Source organism: Macaca nemestrina, chromosome 4 (assembly GCF_043159975.1).
Source record: "Macaca nemestrina isolate mMacNem1 chromosome 4, mMacNem.hap1, whole genome shotgun sequence".
NCBI lineage: Eukaryota > Metazoa > Chordata > Mammalia > Primates > Cercopithecidae > Macaca > Macaca nemestrina.
In genome coordinates this window covers 75028400-75048929 of record NC_092128.1, presented here as the reverse complement: position 1 = coordinate 75048929, position 20530 = coordinate 75028400, and the positions used below count along the sequence as shown (strand labels likewise).

The 20530-nt window shown below is 38.9% G+C and overlaps 1 long non-coding RNA gene across 1 annotated transcript; it reads left to right on the top strand.

Moving 5' to 3' along the window:
- Positions 1-364: 364 nt before the first annotated feature.
- On the top strand, positions 365-20184 carry LOC139362532 (uncharacterized). Its single transcript, XR_011621661.1, has 3 exons — positions 365-456; positions 19124-19306; positions 20051-20184. It is a non-coding gene; the product is annotated as an uncharacterized lncRNA (long non-coding RNA).
- Positions 20185-20530: the final 346 nt, after the last annotated feature.

Genomic DNA, 20530 nt, shown 5'->3' with positions numbered 1-20530 from the left:
TGGACTAATACATTGGCAATAAACATTAAACGTCTTCCTCTTTTTTTAGTTTGTATAAATTGACTGTATAAGTTAAGGTTGGTAAGATAAAAATATCTTCCTTTGCACAACCATAGTATTTCGAACATATTTTACTGTTGTTTTTGGATTCCATAAAAATTATGTTTACAAATATCCATTTTCCCTAAGTAGACTTAGGACCCCTCAGGACTGGATTTGGTTTCTTTCATTTTTCTTAGCTTCCTAGAAATATACTTGTGTAGTCCACAAATCTAAATTTGGTCATAATGTACCCATTCGCTACACAGTGATCAAACACTAAAACATTCTATCATGTTAAAGGGCCGCTGCTGTATGCCCTCACCTTTTACACCTGACTCCCTATCACACCACTTCACCCCTTAGAACTGTGTTGCTTTGACTGGCTATTTTACCTCTTGAAACTCCAAAATCTTCGTAAGTAGAATAGGGATGATAAGAATACTGATGACATGAGATTGTTGTATGAATTATATAAAAGGCGGGGGACATTAAATACTTGGCATAACCAAGGTGGCTGCATAGCTCTGTTGATGAAAGCATAGTGGTAATACTTGGTATAGGGCTTAGGACATGGTAGGATTCCAGTAAATGGCAGCTTATTATCATACTTAAATTGCACTATTCTAATTGTGAAGACTTGTATTCAGTTGTCTTTTTTCTTTTCTTTTCTTTTTGTTTCAGAAACAGGGTATCATTATGTTGCTTAGGCTGGAGTACAGTGGCTATTCACAGTTGCAATTATAGTGCACTGCAGCCTTGAACTCCTGGGCTCAAGCAATCCTCTTACCCCAATCTCCCAAGTAGCTAGGACTACAGGTGAGTGCCACTGCACATGGCTTTGGTTGTCTTTAAAAGCAAACAAGTAAGGTGGGAGGATCACTTGAGACAAGGAGTTCAAGACCAGCCTGGGCAGTGAGATCCCATCTCTAAAACAAAATTTAAAAATTAGCCAGGCAAGGTGGCATGTGCGTAGTCCCAGCCACTCAGGGGACTAAGGAGGGACGATTGCTAGAGGCCAGGAGTTCAAGGCTGCAGTGAGCTATGACCATGTCACCACATTCCAGCCTGGGCAGCAGAGCAAGACCCTGTCTCAGAAAATTTTTTTTAAAAAAAGTGAAAAAGACCATGAGTCTGGGATGATTCCTCTAGACTTCTAAATTCTTCTTTTGTACTACCATAGTATTTTGAACATATTTCTTTGTTGTTTTTTAGATTCCATAGAAATTAGGTTTACTTATATACATTTTCCCTAACTAAACTGAGCATATCATATCGATCTTTGATATCTCAGTATCTAGCACGGGAGCCAGGGGCTCTAGACGATGCCATTTGTATTATATTTCTTATAAGTAGCATCCACACCAGCCCCAGTTGTGCCTTGCTGCACTCTGGGTAAGCCCAGAATAAAATATGACTATAATAAGGATGATTCTGTATGTTGAAATACTAGGTATAAAGTCATATTTGGAAAGAAATAGGAAAGAGGCAAGTGTGTTATTTTCAACTATTTCATTCTGTAGTATTAATCTTTTCCTAATTCTTCTGAGGTGTCATTTAATTTTCCCCAAAAACAGAAAATTCAGAAGGTAGCAGTATTCCTAAAGACATCCAGCCATAAAGTAGACTAAAGATTTTGTTAGATGTTCTTTATAGGATTTCATTTAGAATTTAATATTGAGAAAAATAACTTATTGTTGTCAATAAACATAAAATGTCTTACCTTTCCCTAGTTTGTTGGAATTGAGATATTTGTAAGTCAAGGTTGGTAACATAAAAATATCTTCCAAGCTGGTGCACAGAACTTCTGTATCAGTCATTTAAATTAGTTCTCAACTAATTTAAAAGAATCTCGATTTCATTCAACCTTACTATTGATGTGTGTCATGGGAAAAAAGGTTAACTGTAACAAAATAGTCAGACTTGAGGGAAGGTTTCAGGAGGACAAAATTAAAAGGGTTAAAAATTTAAAAGATAAATCAAGCTTTTCACTTTAGAACAGAATATAATTCCGGCTAGACTAATTTTAAATTTATGATAATTTCATTAACTGCAGAGAAGCTGCCTTAATCCAATCTGTGAAAGAGTAGTTTGCTAATTAATAATTACAAAATATGGACGATGTTTAAGCATTATTTTCAAGCACTATTTGCCTTTGTTGTTTTCAAGCATCATTTACTCACAAGCCGCTAATTGTCACTTTAATTTATTTATCAATCTAGGTCTAACAGAATCTCTAGTAATGTTTTACTAGTCATTCCCAATATTATTGTAATTACTAAAAAATTATATAAATATATTTATGTTCAAATAATGTAATTCAGAATTTTTAAAGTAATTAAACTTTACCTAATGGTGTAGGCTATGTGTTAGCTTTCAACTTACTCAAAAAGATTTAACAGACAATTTCTAAGTTCATATTCTCAACTATATAGTCAAGGGTGAAGATAGTAAATAAACAAGCTAGTCTTAGAAATTTATTAGAAAATTGGAAAATGACTGTTGGAAACCTGTCAGAATGACTTTTTTTACTAAGCTACAAAATTTTATCTATCTGTCTAAAACTCACAATCATCAGATAAAATAATTTATCTAAACTACTTAATGCACTAGGGCATCTTTTCCACTTTAGTTAAAATCTTTACATCTCCACAGCTGTCATAATTTATTTTTCTTTCTCAAGCTGTCCATGTTAACTTCAGTGGGAAAATGACAACTTATAGTAATTATTCTAACAGAGATGATTAGATTGAAGACAACTTGTATAAATCCAGGATTGCTTTTCAAAATGGTTCAATTTCTTTTTATATCAAAAGTTATATGGAAGTCACAGTATTAGTCTGTTCTCACACTGCTACAAAGAAATACCTGAGACTGGGTAATTTATAAAGAAAAGAGGTTTAATTGACTCACAGTTCCATGGGCTGTACAGGAAGCATGGCTATAGAGGCCTCAGGAAACTTACAATCATAGTGGAGGGGGAAGGGGAAGTGAGCACATCTTCACATGGCCAGAGCAGGAGGAAGGGAGAGAGAAAGGGGCTGCTACACATTTTTAAAGAACCAGATTTTGTAAGAACTCTACCACAAGAGCAGCACTAAGGGGATGGTACTAAAACATTAGAAACTGCCCCCATGAACCAATCACCTCTCACCAGGCCCAACCTCCAACATTGGGGATTACAATTGAACATGACATTTTGGTGGGGACACAGATTCAAACCATATCAATCACAGATCCTCCAGTGTTTCTCTTAAATCTGTGACAGATCTTAGAAGTTCTCCTGGCTGGGCACAGAGGCTCATGCCTGTAATCCCAGCACTGTGGGAAGCAGAGGCAGGAGGGTCGCTTGAGGCCAGGAGGTAGCAACCAGCCTGGGCAACATAGCAAGACCTCTGCTCTACAAAAATTTAAAAAACAGACCAGGTGTGGTGATGTGCACTTGTGGGCCCTACTGAGGCAAGAGGATTGCTTGAGCCCAAGAGTTCAAGGTTCCAGTGAGCTATGATCATGCCACTGTACTCCACCCAAGGTGACAGAGCAAGACCTTGCCTCAAAAAAAAGACAAGAACTTGTCTCTTAAGAAAAAGAAAAAAAAAATGTCCCCCTGAGACTTTCCTTATTTCTCTTTTTTCTGGGTTTCCCTTAGGATTCTCACCTAATTTTTTTTCCTTTCTCCTTCTCATTTACCTTTTGTATAATCTCAACTATTGCTATGGAGTCAACCATTATAATAGTTCCCAATTCAATAGCTGTTTAATTTCTCACAAGCAACTCAATCCAATAGCTCAATTTGTGTTTGTGGTATGTCTTTATATATGCAAAACCAGAATAATCCCAGTTTTAGTTATTCAACTGCTAATACTAGTTGATGCATACATTTTGACTAAAATTAGTATTTTTTGCATGTAATTTCATAATTCTCAGTAAGCATGATTTGTTAAATGAGTTCCATATTCTGTAAGCCTGTTACATATAAATAAGGTCACAAGAAAAACATTCTTTATCTTTTGGTTCTAGATGACAGACTAGGCCCATGAAGTCTCTTGTTTTAATACTAAATAACTAGAAATAACAGAAAGATAAGTCATTTGAAAATTTACTGTCACAGAAGTAAAATTTTTTTAATGGAAGTAAATATGAAGGGGGGAGCCTGCTAAAATATAAATAGGTGCTATAACAAGATGTCTTAGAAAAAAAACAAAGACTTAAAAGAGCATAAATAGGAATAAGCTATCACAAAGGGGGCTGCTCTGGAGATTTCTGGTTCCAGATAAGATGGAGTAAACACATTCCATTTTATTCCCCCCACTAATCACAGGAAATATATATATATATATATCTCACAGAGAAGACTTTGAAAGGAGGAACGAACAAGGTAAAATGGCTAGAAACCTCAGAACTTGAGAAACAACCTGGAAGTGAGCTTCCTGAGTGTTTTGTTGTCTCATAAATACCTTGGCCTGGGTGCTAGAGGAGGCCACTATATTAGTCCATTCTCATGCTGCTATGAAGAAATACCCAAGACTGGTTAATTTATAAAGGAAAGAGGGTCAATTGACTAACAGTTCCACGTGGCTGGGGAGGCCTCAGGAAACTTATAATCATTGCAGAAGGGGAAGGAAACATGTCCTTCTTCACATGGCAGCAGGAGAGAGAAGTGCCGAGCAAGAAGGGGAAAAGCCTCTTTTAAACCTCCCTTTAAAACCATCATTATTACAAGAACTTACTCATTATTACAAGAACAGCATGAGGATCAGCCCTATGATTCAATTACCTCCCACCAGGTTCCTTCCGTGACACATGGGGTTTATGAGAACTACAAGACGAAATTTGAATGGGGACACAACCAAACCATATCGTTCCACCCTGGTCCCTCCCAAATCTCATGTACTCACATTTCAAAACACAATCATGCCCTTCCAACAGTCCCCAAAGTCTTAAATCATTCCAGCGTTACCTCAAAAGTCTGCAATCCAAAGTCTCGTTTGAGACAAGGCAAGTATCTTCTGCCTATGAGCCTGTAAAATCAAAAGCAAGTTGGTTACCTCCTAGATACATAGGCATTGGGTAAATACACTCATTCCAAATGGGAGAAATTGGCCAAAACGAAGGGGCTACAGGCCCCATGAAAGTCCGAAATCCAGTAGGGCAGCCGTTAAATCTTAACATTCCAAAATGATCTCCTTTGACTCCATGTTTACATCCAGGGCACGCTGATGCAAGAGGTGGGCTCCCAGAGCCTTAGGCAGCTTCGCCCCTGTGGCTTTGCAGGGTACAACTTCCATCCTGGATGTTTTCATGGGCTGGCATTGAGTGTCTGTGACTTTTCCAGGCACACAGTGCAAGCTGTCAGTAGATCTATCATTCTGGAGTCTGGAGGTTAGTGGCCCTCTTCTCACAGATCCACTAGGCAGTGCCCCAGTGGGGACTCTGTGTGGGGTCTCCACCCCCCACATTTCCATTTTGCACTGCCCTAGCAGACGTTCTCCATGAGGATTCCCCCTGCAGCACACCTCTGCCTGGACATCCTCCACATGTAAGCTGCCAAGGCTTGGGGCTTGCACCCTCTGAAGCAATGGCCTGAGCTGTACATTGGCCCCTTTTAGCCGTGGCTGGAGCTGCAGCAGCTGGGATGCAGGGCACCATGTCTCTAGGCTGCACAGGGCACGGGGACCCTGGACCCAGCCCAAGAAACCATTTTCCCTCCTAGGCCTCTGGGCCTGTGATGAGAGGGGCTACTTTGAAGGTCTCTGACATGCCCTGGAGACATTTTCCCCATTGTCTTGGTGATTAACATTTGGCTCCTCATTACTTATGCAAATTTCTGCAGGTGGCTTGAATTTCTCCCCAGAAAATGGGTTTTTCTTTTCTACTGCATTATAAAGCTGCAAATTTTGTAAACTTTTATGATCTGCTTCCTTTTGAATGCTTTGTCACTTAGAAATTTCTTCCGCCAGATACCCTAAATCATCTCTCTCAAGTTCACAGTTCCACAGAGGAACTTCGGGCAGGGCCAAAATGCTGCCAGTTTCTCTGCATAGCAAGAATCACCTTTATTTCAGTTCCCAAGTTCCTCATCTCCATCTGAGACCACCTCAGCCTGGACTTCATTGTCCATATCACTATCAGCAGTTTGGTCAAAGCCATTCACCAAGTCTCTAAGAAGTTCCAAACTTTTCCACACTTTCCTGTCTTCTTCTGAGCCCTCCAAACTGTTCCAACCTCTTCCTGTTACCCAGTTCCAAAGTCACTTTCACATTTTGAGGTATCTTTACAGCAGCATCCCACTCTCTGGGGTACCAATTTACTGTATTAGCACATTCTCATGCTACTATGAAGAAATACCCAAGGCTGGGTAATTTATAAAGGAGAGGTTCAGTTGACTAACAATTCTACATGGCTGTGGGAGGCCTCAGGAAACTTACAATCATGGTGGACAAATACATCCTTCTTCACAAGGTATCAGGAGAGAGGAGTGCCAAGCAAAAGAGGGAAAAGCCCCTTATAAAACCATCAGATCTCATGAGAACTCACCATCATGAGAACAACATAAGAGTAATCACCCCCATGATTCAATTACCTCCCACTGGGTCCCTCCCACAACATGTGGGGATTATGAGAACTACAATTCAAAATGAGATTTGGGTGGGACACAGCTAAACCATATCAGCCACAATCTAGAAACACCAGCAGTCACCGACAGAAAATAGCCCCCAAGAAAAGTCAGCTTTCTCTAGCTAGAGGATGAGGAAAGAGGGAGCCCAAAGACAGAAACTCTTTAATCATATCTGCCTGTTCTTTGGATGAATACCAAGCAAAACACCCTATGCCTCCCCCACCACAATGGCACTGCAGTGGCAGAACCAGTGGGCAGAGCATCGTATTCTGCCCTGTCCTTCATAGTAACAAGAAGGTGCTCCTTCCTCCAGGGTCTGTGGACAGAACTCTGACCTCTACATGTCCTCTGAAGGAATGGGCAGAACTCCTCCTTGCATAATCTTTGGGAATAACTTTGACTTTAACCCTTTTCCTGGAGGTGAAAGGAAGATGCTGCTTGCCCACAGAGACTCTGTGTAGAGCTCTGACCTATAATCCCCACTTCAGTAATGTGGAGGTAACCATCGCCAGCTGAATCAGTAGGTAAAACCTTGTCTTCTAAAGTCTTCCATGTAGTAAAGAGTGGCACCCCTCCAACTATCCAGCTAGTGCTAAAAGACTGTGTGATGCAGTACTGTCATCTGGGTAACACAGAAATGGAGGAGATCAGAAGTGGAGCATGGTAAAGTCTTACTAAATTAGGGTAATATTTGTACTACAACACACAAAAAGAGTGTCAGGATATGCATTTAGAACCTCGACAGTTTGCTAAAGTAGAATATTTAATATGAACCAGAGTCTTAAAACTATATTCAAAATGTTCAGGATGCATTCCAAATTATTGATCATACCAAAAACTAAGAAAATCTAAATTCAAATGAGAAAAGATGATCAATAGACCCTAATGCCAAGATAACACAGATATTGTAATTTTCTGAATATGATTTTCAAGAAGTTGTCAAAAAATGTTTTAACAAGCAATTATGAAAACTTTTGGAACAAATGAAAAATTAAAAAATAGCATCAAAGAAATAGAAGATGTGGTAGGGCATGGTGGCTCACACTTACAATCCTAACACTTTTTGAAGCCAAGGCAGGAGGATCATTTGAGTTCTGGAGTTTGAGATAAGCCGTGGCAACATAGTGAGACCTCATCTCTGTAATTTTTTTTTAAATTAGTCAGATATGGTGGCATGTGTCTGTGGTCTCAGACACCTGGGAGGCCGAGGTGGGAGGATTGCTTGAGCCCAGGAGTCAGAGGCTAAAGTGAGCTATGATTGCACCACTGCACTCCAGCCTAGATGACAGTGCAAGACTATGTCACAAAAAAAGAAAAAGATATAAAGAAGAACAAAATGTAAATTTTATAACTGAAAAATACAATAACCTAAATTTAAAAACACTTACTAGGTGGGCTCAATAGCAGACTAGAGATGGCCAGGAAAGAATCAGTGAACCTGGCAGCCTCTCTGAACATATCCTGGTTTGGGGGCTGCCCAATGGAAAAAAGAAAAAAAAGAAACTTTAAGACAAATAAACAGAAAGTAAATAAACAGCCCTATACACCAATGAGGTAATACATCTAACATTTGTGTCATCAAAGTTCTAGAGGAAGGGAAAAAAGAATGCAGGACTGAAAAATACTTAAAGAAATAATGGCTTAAAACTTCCTAAATATGATGAAAGACACAAACTTAAATATTCCAGAAGCTGAGAAAACCCCAAACACAGTAAACCCAAAGAGATCAACACCCAAATACATCACTGTCAAAATTGTGAAAACTTAAGACAAAAGAAAAAATCTTGAAAGCAGTTAGAAGAAAATGACAATACCTACAGGGCAACAATGTTCAAATAATAGTAGATTACTCATCAGAAATCATGGGGCCAGAGGAAGTGGTACAATATTTTTAAGTGATGAAAGAAAAGAACTATCAACCCAGAACTCTATATCCAGTGAAAATATCCTTCAAAAATAAGAAGAATCAATATATTTGAAGACTTAAAACAACAAAACAACAACTAAGGGTATTTATCACCGGCAGAATAAAAGAATAGCTAGAAGAAATTATTTATAGAGAAAGAAAATGATAACAGAACTAAGAACTTAGTTCTGTTGCAACTAAGAACCTCAGATACGAAGAAAGATGTAAAGAATAAATATAAGTCTAATAAATAATTTTTTTCTTTGTGATTTAAAAAATGTGTTTAATAGTTAAAAGCAAAACTTATATTGTCTGCTTTGGTTCTCAATGAATGTAGAATATTTTCAGACAACTACAAAGGGAGAGAGTAAAGTGACCTAAATGGCGGTGATGCATCCATATTCCACTGGAAGTAGTAAAATGTTGATAGTAGTAGACTATTAATTGTAACCCTTAGGACAATGGCTTTAAAAAAAAAAACTGTGAAGCGACACACTCAAGAGTTATATTGTAGATAAATCAGAATACTAAAGAAATGCTCAAGTAGCTCACAAGAAGACTGGAAAGGAGAATCAGAGAGATAAAAAACAGAAGAAACAAACAAAGTAAGTTAAAAAATGGCATCCATATATTCTAAAATATTAATCATTACCTTAAATCTAAGTGGTCCAAAAATACCAATTAAAAGACAACAATTGACGAAAGGATTTTTTAAAAATGACCGACTATATGCTGTCTACACAACTCACTTTAAACATAATAACATAGGTATGTTAGAAGTAAAAGGAATAGAAAAAGTTATACCATGCAAACAACTAATCAAAAGAAAGTCGAAGAGGCTATGTTAATACTAGATGAAGTGGACTTCAGAACAAAGAAAATTACCAGAGACAAAACAAGGCATTACATAATGATAAAAGGGTCAACTCACTAATAGAATATAATAATCTTAAATGTATATGTACCAACACACACAGAGCTTCAAAATACATGAAGCAAAAACTTGCAGGAATGAAAGGATAAACAAATCTACAATTATAGTTGAGGACTTCAACAACCCTTGGCTAAAAATTGGTAGAAACACTAGACAAAATGTCAGCAAGAACTTAAAAGAATTGAACAATATCAATTAATAAAATCTAATTGATATTCATAAGAACACTTCACCCAACAACAGCAGAATACACATTCTTTTTAAGTATGCATGGGATATTCACAAAATTCCAGGTCTTAGATTATAAAATAAACCTTAACAAATTCAAAAAAATTGAGATCATAAAAAGTATGTTGTCTGATTGTAATGGAATCAAACTAGAATAGAACAATAGAAAGATATCAGAAAAGTCTCCAAATACTTGAAAATCAAACAACCTATGTCTAAATAATTTGCATGTCAAAGAGAAAGAGGTTAGGGAAAGGGGGGATGACAGAATGGTGGGTTGGTTATAAAAGGGCAACACAAAGGTTCTTTGTGGTGTTGGAACTGTTCGGTATCTTGACTGTGATGGTGGATACATGAACCTACAAAGGTGACAAAATTGTTTAATATTTAATACACACACACAAGCACACATGCAAATGAGTACAAGTAAAACCAGGAAAATCGAAATAATATCAATGGCTTTTATTAATGTCAATATCACGATTGTAAAATTATACTATGCTTTTGTAGAATACTACCACTGGGGGGAATCCGGGCAAAGTATATAAGGACTATATCTCTCTATATTATTTCTTAACCACTGCATGTAAATCTGTGGGATGTAGCTAAAGCACTGCTTAGGGGAGATTTATAGCAATAAAAAGCTCATCCTTTAACCCAAGTTGCCACTAATTTTTGCTCAGAAAGCTCTGACTGCAAAACCATGAACATATTAGCTGTATTAGTTGTATTCTAGACAAATAGATCATAGATTTAAATATGAAATGTAAAATTATACAACTTTCAGAAGAAAGCATAGGTGAAACTTTTGGTGATCTAGGGTTAGGTGACCAGTTAGACATGACATCAAAGGCATGAGTCATAAAAGAAATAATGAATTATAGTAGGTCAAATTTTAAAATGTTTGTCTGCAAAATACACTACAAAGAGGATGAAAAAAGCCCAACACTGGGATAAAATATTTGCAAATTATATATCCAACAAAGCCCTTGAATCCAGAATATGTAAAGAAAATTTTAAGATCAACAGTGACCCAAACAAGCCAATTAGTAATTGTGTAATTAGAAGGATGTGAACAGGCACTTTACCAAAGGAGATATGCAGGTGGCAAATAAATACATCAAAAGCTGTTTAACAGCATTATTATACTGGGCAGAATAATGGTCTCCAAAAGATTTCCACCTCTTAGTTCCTAGAGCCTGTGAATATGTTGTCTTACTTAGCAAAAGGGACTCTGGAGATGTGATTGAGATGAAGATGATCCCAGTCTAATCGTACGAGTCCTTAAAAGGTGACAACGTTTCCTGGCTGCAGTCAGACATACGTGAAAACAGAAGAAGGCTCAGAGCGATGTGGTATTGTTGACTTTGAAGATGGAAGAAGGGGGGTCACAAAGCAAGCAATGCTGGGAGCCTCTAGAAACTCGAAAAGGCAAGGAAACAGATTTTCCCCCTAGATACTCCAGAAAGAAACACAGCCCTGCCTATGCTGTGATATCAACTCAGTGAGACCTGTATCAAACTTCTGATCTACAGAACTATAAAATAATAAATTTGTGTTCCTGTAAACTGCTAAAGTTGTGGTAATTTGTTATTGCAGCAATCAAAACTAACACAATTAGTCATTATAGAAATCAAATAAAACCATGATGAGATACTACCACATGCCTATTAGAATAGCTAAAATAGGCCGGGCGCGGTGGCTCAAGCCTGTAATCCCAGCACTTTGGGAGGCCGAGACAGGCGGATCACGAGGTCAGGAGATCGAGACCATCCTGGCTAACACGGTGAAACCCCGTCTCTATTAAGAAATACAAAAAACTAGCCGGGCGAGGTGGCGGGCGCCTGCAGTCCCAGCTACTCGGGAGGCTGAGGCCGGAGAATGGCGTAAACCCGGGAGGCGGAGCTTGCAGTGAGCTGAGATCCGGCCACTGCACTCCAGCCTGGGTGATAGAGCGAGACTCCGTCTCAAAAAAAAAAAAAAAAAAAAAGAATAGCTAAAATAAAAATTACCGACAGTTCCAAACACTGGAGAGGATGCAGAGAAACTGGATCTTCATCAATTGCTGGTAAGAATGTAAAATTATAGGCTATGATAAATAATTTTGCAGTTTCTTAAAAAGACTAAACATGCAACAATCACAAGACCCAGCAAGTACACTCCTGGGCATTTATCCTAGAGAAATGAAAACAAATGTTTACACAAAAACTTACAAAGAATATTTATAACAGCTTTATTTGGAATAGTTGCAAACTGGAAACAATCCAAATGTCCTTCAATGGATAAATAAACTGTGGTATACTCGTACTATGGAATACTTCTCCACAATGAATAGAAACAAAATACAAATATATGCAACAACTTGGATGGATCTCAAGAGTATTATTCTGAGCAGAGAAAGTCAATCTCAAGGGAGTTAAAGACTCCCTTGAGACTCCATTTGCATAACATTCTCAAAGTGACAAACTAAGGGTATGGAGAACAGATCAGTGGTTTCCAGTGGTTACAGTAGGGGGAAACGTATGACTATTAAGGAGTAACATGAAGAACTTTATTTGCGGTGATGGAACAGTTCTGTATCCTAGTTGTGGTAATAGTTCTTTGAATCTGTGTAATAAGATGTTATAGTACTGCCTCTCCATAAAAGTATATCCAGCATTATACATAATACCCAAAAAGTAGAAACAACCCAAATATCCATCAGCTGATGAATGGATACTCAGGTGTGGCATATCAATACAATTAAATGTTGTTTGGCAATTTAAAAAATTGTGCATCCATGTTGTGTATGAAAAGGAAAAGGAAAAAAATGAAGTACCGATATGTGCTACAACATGGATGAAAACATTAGGCAAATCTACGGAGACAGAAGGTAAATTAGCAATTGCCTAGGGCTGGGTGGTGTGGAATTAAGACTAACCACCATTGGGTACTGGTCTTCTTTTGGAGTTGATTAAAATGTTCTAAAATTAAATTGTATTGATGATTGCACAACTCTGCAAATATACTAAAAATTATTGAATCATACACTTTAAATGAGTGTATTCAGTGGTATATGAATTGTATGGCATATGTATGTGAATCACATCTCAATAAAGCAGGTTTTTTTTTTTAAGAGAATGTATATAAAAATTGATGGAGAGTCAGGTGCAGTGGCACATGCCTGCAGTCCTAGCTACTCAGAAGACTGAGGTAGGAGGATCCATTGAGCCCAGGAATTCAAGTCCAGCTTGGGCAATATAGTGAAAACCTCATCTGAAAAAATAAAATTTAAAAAAAGGAAAGAGAAAGGAGAGAGGAAGGGAGGACAGGGGAGGAGGAAAGAGAAAAGAGAGAGGAGGGGAGCATAGGGGAGGTAAGGGGAGGATAGTGGAGGGGAAGAAAGGGGAGGGGAGAAGAGGGGACGGAAGGGAAGGGAAGAAGAAAGGAAGATGGGAAAAAAGGGTAAAAGGGAAGAAGGGAAGAAGAGAAGAAGGGAAGAAAGGAAGGGAGAAACCCTGGTGGAACCTGAATGAAGTCTGTACCTGGACTGGGCAAGGTGGCTCATGCCTGTAATCCCAGCACTTTGGGAAGCCAAGGCAGGCAGATTGCTTGAGGCCAGGGGTTCGAGACAAGCCTGGCCAACATGGCAAAACCCCCATCTCTACTAAAAATACAAAAATTAACCAGGTATGGTGGTGCACGCCTGTAATCCCAGCTTTTGGAGAGGTTGAGCCATGAGAATAGCTTGAACCCAGGAGGCGGAGGTTGCAGTGAGCTGAGATCACGCTACTGCACTCCAACTTGGGCAACAGAGTAAAACTCCATCTCCCAAAACAAAAACAAAAACAAAAAAAAACAGTCTGTACCTGAATTAATAGTATTTGTACCACCATGAGTTTTCTGGAGAGTACATAGAAATTCTCTGTACTATTTTGTTGCTTCCTGCAAATCTTAAGCTATGTCAAAATAAAAACGTTATTTTCAAGAAAATGGTACTGCTCGATGCACATAAGTAAAAGATATTTGAAATAAGATGGAACCTTGGAGCCTCAGGACAATGAAAAGAAAGAGAGTGTGGTTATTAGAGTAGGAACAGACAAGTAGGTCAGCCGCCCCATGCTTCCTTCTGCATAAAGCAACAAGCAAAAGTGGTGCCCGCCTTTAGGCAGCAGTAACAAATGTAGGGCCCTCAATTGGAAAGGAAGGACTAGGGCCTTTAGAATAATGGTCACTCTCAGGACAATGAGGAGTATCTAGCCCAGAGACTAACTATAGGTACCCCTCAACCAGCAGCCTGTTCTGCCTCTTCCCCAAAGCAGCCAGCCACAGTCTGCTGGTCCACTCCAGCATCACTTTAAGAGTTTCTTCCATAAGCAGACTGGAGTGAATAGATTGAGCTTTCTTAGGACGGGCTGGCAGGGCCTCCCAAATATAAAAATGCACGCATGAATAATCGAGGTCAGCCAGCATCACGAGAGAGAGGCACCAAATATGGAAGAATGAATACACAAAGAAAGTTAATAGAGTAGGCAGCACTGGACTTCAGAAACACATCATCACTTCTTTCAACACATATTCCTTGAGCCTCTCTAATGTGTACTGGACACTCTTAATTTTGAGGGACACTGCAGTAAACAAAACAGGCAAGGTCTGTACCATCATGGACATTGCAATTTACTGATTGAGACAGGCAATGAAAAACTAAGCAAAACAAAATATCTGTAGGCAAAAAGTATTTTGGACAAAAATAAAGCACGGAAAGTAAGGGGTTGCAGAAAGAGAATACATATGAGGATATGAAGTGCCACTTTGGGTAAGGTAGCCAGGGAATCCCTCTCTGCTGAGGAAATGATTGTTAAACAGAGACCTGAATAATGTGCCAGATCTAGCTCCTATCATCCAGGGGGAGACCACGGCAGCAGGGCTAGGAACAAGTGTGTGTGCTTGGAGGCTTTGGAATGTTGACCACAGCAGGGAGGCCAAAATATCTGGATCAGAATGGGAATGAAGGAAAAAGGTCAGAGAATTCATGGGGGGCCCTGTCATATAGGCCATTCTCGGCCATTATCAGGACTTTTGATTTTATTCTAAGTTTAATTAATACAGTATGTTCCTAGAGACACAAGAGAGTGTTTTCACCACCAATTCTTTTAAAAGAATCAACCAGCAGACCGGGCACAGTGGCATACGCCTGTAATTCCAGCACTTTGGGAGGCTGAGGCGGGTGGATTACCTGAGGTTGGGAGTTCGAGACCCACCTGGTTAACATGGGGAAACCCCGCCTCTATCACAAAATTAGCTGGGTGTGGTGGCAGTCACCTGTAATCCCAGCTACTCGGGAGGCTGAGGCAGGAGAATCACTTGAACCTGGGAGGCAGAGGTTACAGTAAGCCAGCATGGCACCACTGCACTCCAGAGTGGACGAGAGAGTGAGACTCCATCTCAGAAGGAAAAAAAAAAAAAAAGAATCAACCAGCAATCATGCAAAGTAAAGGTTTCATTTTTGAAATGAATCATTCGATAGATGAGTAGAATAGCAGATGGGACACCAAAAAAAGAACAAATTAGTGAGCTGTGCAAAAAAAACCAGACAAACAAAAAAAACCATTTTTTCTCAAAATACAGGACACACACAATAAAAAGATGTAAAGGAATAAAAGGAAGAAGACTTAAATGACCCATCTAGGAGATCCAAGTTTATTTAATACAAGTGTTGAAAGAGACTATTAGAAAAGTTCATTTAGGAAAAATGAAGATGGAGCAACAATATTCAAAACAATATAAATATAAACAAATGCTTGAATTTTCATTAAAATCTTTAATTTATAGAAAACAGAAAAAACTCTGTACCTAATAAAGATACAAATACTTATCAAATAACCATAGATCATTATAAAATTTGATCATATACTATACCACAAAAGAGGTCTCAACATTTTCAGAGAACAGTCATGATACCAATCATGGTTTTGAATCTTATTGCAACAAAATTTAAAACAAATAAATCGATTCCTTTTTTAAATTCCATGAATTTATAAATAAAAAATATTCTAAATAGTTTGAGTTAATAAAATAAAATATCATTTTACATCCACCAGAATGGAAAAGGGGGAAAAAAAAAACCAAGTATGAAAGAGTGTGGAGGGGCCGGGCGTGGTGGCTCACACCTGTAATCCCAGCACTTTGGGAAGCCGAGGCAGGCGGATCACGAGACCAGAAGTTCGAGACTAGTCTGACCAACAAGGTGAAACCCCGTCTCTACTAAAAATACAAAAATTAGCTGGGTGTAGTGATGTGCACCTGTAATCCCAGCTACTCAGGAGGTTGAGGCAGAAGAGTCACATGAACCAGGAGCTTGCAGCAAGCCGAGATCACACCATTTCACTCCAGCCCAGGCAACAGTGCCAGACTCCGTCTAAAAAAGAAAAAAATAAAAATAAATAAATAAAAGTATGGAGGGCAATAGGAATTCTCATAAGCTGCTGATGGGAATGTAAGTTAGCACAGCCTTTTTTATTTTTATTTTTTTCATAGAGACAGGGTCTCGCTCTGTTATCCAGGCTGGAGTGCAGTGGTGCAATCACAGCTTACTGTAGCCTCAGCCTCCTGGGCTCAAGTGTTCCTCCTGCCTCAACCTCCCCATAGCTGGGACTACAGGCCCGTGCCACCAAACCCAGCTTTGTGTGTGTATGTGTGGAGATGAGTGGGTTTCACTATGTTTCCCAGGCTGGTCTTGAACTTGTAGGCTCAAGTGATCCTTTCACCTCGGCCTTCCAAAGTGCTGGGATTACAGGCGTGGGTCACTGTGTCTAGCCAGCACAGCCATTTTGAAGAACAATTTAATATTATCTAGTATAGTTGGAGATGATTGTACCCTAGACTTACTCTTAGGAATATATCCTAGGAACTCTTGGTAAAGAAACAAATGGACACTTGAATAAAAATATTCCTTAAGGTATTGTTTCTAATAATAAAAGTATAAAATCTGCTTAAAGGTAAGTCAGTAGCTAAGCAGATTAATAAAGTATAGTAACTTTATAGAAAGAAAATACTGTATGGCCTATATATATCAACTTAAAAATAGTGAAATCTCACCAGGTTAGATACACTGTAACACTTACTTAAAGATCATAAACATAAAAAAACAACATAGTGCATTGTTTATGAATAAATTCACGGAATAAAACATATAAATTCTGGAAAATGATTACCTTAGGAGGGAGGGGGAAATGGAATGGGGTAGTTTAGAGGGGACTTCAATTGTATCTATATTTTATTAATTTAAACACTGGGGTGGGAACAAACATTTTGGAATGTAAGCTTCTCTCAAGGCTATTGACTGAGTAGCTAAATCCACCTTTACAAAGACTTTAGTATCGGTATCTGAATACAGTAGTTCCCCCTTATATGTTGGGGATATATTCCAAAACCCCCAGTGGATGCCTGAAACCTTGCATAGTACTAAACACAATTGCTGTCCATTGGAATATGTTTCTTTTCATGTTTTCTACCCACAAATTTAACACCTTTTCCATCTTAACTAAGCACTTATATCACACACTGTGGTCATAACTTTCACTGTTTGAGGTGCAACAGCAAAATCGGCACAAATTTTTCTTTCCTTCTTCACAATTTCATGGATAGAAGATTTTTTCTTAGTGTAGATCTTAGCAACCTCAGCATATAGTTTTCTTTTGTCCTTAAGTTGAGAACTTAAACCTTTTCACATAAAGAAAGCAGTTTACAGCTTCTGTTTGGCATAACCAAATTGCTAGATCACTACGCTTGCACTTTGAGGCCATTATTAAGTAAACTAAGGGTTGCTTGAAAACAAGTACCATGTTCCCACCACAGTTGATGTGAGAACTAAAAAGGTTACTAGGTGGCTGATGGGCGGGTAAATAGACAACATGGATAGGCTGAACCAAGGGGTGATTCACATCCCAGGCAGGATGGAGCAGGACAGCTCGAGATTCCGTGATGCTACTCAGCATGATGCACAATTTAAAACTTATGAATTGTTTATTTATTTATTTATTTGTAAGATCTTGCTCTATCACCTAGGCTGGAATGCAGCAGCACAATCATAGCTCAGTGCAGCCTGAAACTCCTGGGCTCGAGCAATCCTCCCACCTCAGCCTCCTGAGTAGCTGGGACTACAGGTGCATGCTACCATGCCTGGCTAAGATCTTTTTGTAAAGATGAGGGTCTCGCTTTGTTGCCCAGGGAGGTCTCAAACTCCTGGCTTCAAGCAAAAGTCTTTTCTCGGCCTCCCAAAATGCTGGCATTCCAAGTATGACCCACGGTGCCCAGCAAAATGTTTAGAATTTTTAAACATCTGAATCCTTATATGTCAAAATTTAAAGGATGTGGCTAAAGCCATATTTACAAATTTTTAAACTCAAGAAACTGAAAATTAATGAACCAAGGTTCAACTCAAAAAACAGAGAAAAAAGTAGAATAAATTCAAAGAGAATGGAAAGGAACGTCAAAGCTGAAGAGGAAAATTTAATGACTTATAACAAAAGAGAACCAGAGATGATCAACAAGCAAAACTTAATTATTTGAAAAATATTTTATTATTATTTATTTATTTTAGAGCTCAGTCTCACAAGATTGAAAAATCTTTTAAAGTAGATAAACCTTTGGTCATACTGTTGAAGGAAACAAGAGAGAAGATAAAAGTAAATAGTATCAGTCAAAAAATGGAATGAGGCCGGGCACAGTGGCTCACACCTGTAATCCCAGCACTTTGGGAGGCTAAGACGGGCAGATCACTTGAGGTCAGGAGTTTGAGACCAGCATGGCCAACATGGTGAACCCCTGTCCCTACCAAAAATACAAAAAATTAGCTGGGCATGGTGGTGCACACCTGTAATCCCAGCTACTCGGAAGGTTGAGGCAGGAGAATTGCTTGAACCCAGGAGGTGGAGGGCACAGTGAGCTGAGATTGCATGACTGCACTCCAGCCTGGACAACAAGAGAGAAACTCTGCCTCAAGAAAAAAAAAAGAAAGAAAACAGAAAAAAAGCCATAATCAAATCCCCATCCAACACAAGGTATGAGGTCCAGATCTGCAAGGCGCAAAGAAAATTACCTATACGTTTTCCCACAAAATCAAAAGAGAAGGAAAGATAAACGGTCACTTTATAAGGCGAATATAATCTCGAAACAGAAACAAGGTAAATACTGCCCAAGAAATAAAATTAAGAGGCCAATCTCACTTAAGAAAATAGAGATAGGTTCTTATCTCTATTATCATTATATGCCAAGATGATAACCTATTATAAAAAAAACTGTATATGTAATTTGCCATGCTAGGTTAAAGATAAAGCAATATGATCATGCCAAATAATGTAAGTAAAACGTGGGGCAGAATTCAACATTTATTTACACTTTTTATTTTATTTTTTAGGTAAAATAAAGAAACTTACTTATTAAGGAAGGGCTCCCAGGACACCAGTAAGTGAATGTGAAAAGGTCAGGAAAAGGGAAGAAGTTGAGCAAGGGTGTGATTTCATGTGAAGTCCCAGCTTCAGCCTGACCTTAGGGGAACTCTGGAGCATAAACTACTCTTAAAAGTATACTCTTCCTTGAGGTAAGGAAGCTGGACTTTTGGACTCCCAAAGCGGTCAGTCTCTGGCCTCAGGCCAAGGGAAGTGGTAGAGTAGGGCAGAAGGTCTGGTGGCCAAAGGAGACATAAAACTCCCAGACACTGCTAGCCCTCCAGAGGGGCTGAACCGGCTCCAGTCCAGGGAAGATGCCATCCTTTAACTGCAAAGTGCTTACCTGGGGACTGGGCCCACAGAGGTGTTAAAAGATACCCATGAGGATCTGGGTGGCACACCAGCTTCCATCACAAGCTCCATATCCAATACTGCCTGCTCTCCACTGGTATTATGGGTCTTTCATCATGTTCTGTTGCAAGAGGAAATCAGTAATATCTTTGGAAGTCCCGAGGTTCACTTTTCATCATTGAGAGACACACCATCTTCTTCTAGTGAGTAGAAGTGGTTGTCTTTGAATGCTTCTGTAAGATTGAGCAGCCATCCTAGTAGAAGATGACCTAGATGATTTGAAAGCTGCACAGGGCCTTTAGTTCAGTGATTTTCTGAGACAGGCATTGGCTAACAGATATAGTGAGTAGATTTCCAGAGGCCAGACATTACAGAGAATCTATCTAGGTATTCCTGAAGTCCATCATTTAACCAAGCGCAGTGGCTCACACCTCTAATCTCAGCACTTTGGGAGCTCCAGGTGGGAGGATCACTTGAGTTCAGGAGTTCAAGACCAGCCTGGGCAACATAGTGAGACCTTGTCATTACAACATTTAAAAAATTAGCCAGGCATGGTGGCACATACCTGTAGTCCAAGCTACTTGGAAGGCCGAGGTAAGAAGATCGCGTGACTTGAGAAGTTGCAGTGAGCAATGACAGCACCACTGCACTCCAGCATGAGCAACAGAACAACACCCTGTCTCAAAAATAAATAAGTAAATAAATAAAATTTTTAAAAAGTTCATCATCCTCTTCCTTGGTCTTTGGCTGGATTTTCCCAGAAGAATTAAGCCAGAAGTTCTCAAAAGTCCAGGAATTATTTGTTCAGTATTTAGCTTAGTGGTGTCTTCATGCATTCATCCTCTAATGCTCTTCCTTTCTTCGTGTAGATCTGAGTTTCTTACCTATATCATTTTCCTTCTCTCTAAAGAACTTGTTTTAACATTTCTTGCAAGGAAGGTCTACTAGCAACAAATTCTCCCCTTTTAGCTTTTTTGAGAAAGTCTTTATTTCTCCTTCACTTTTGAAAGATAATTTTGCAAGGT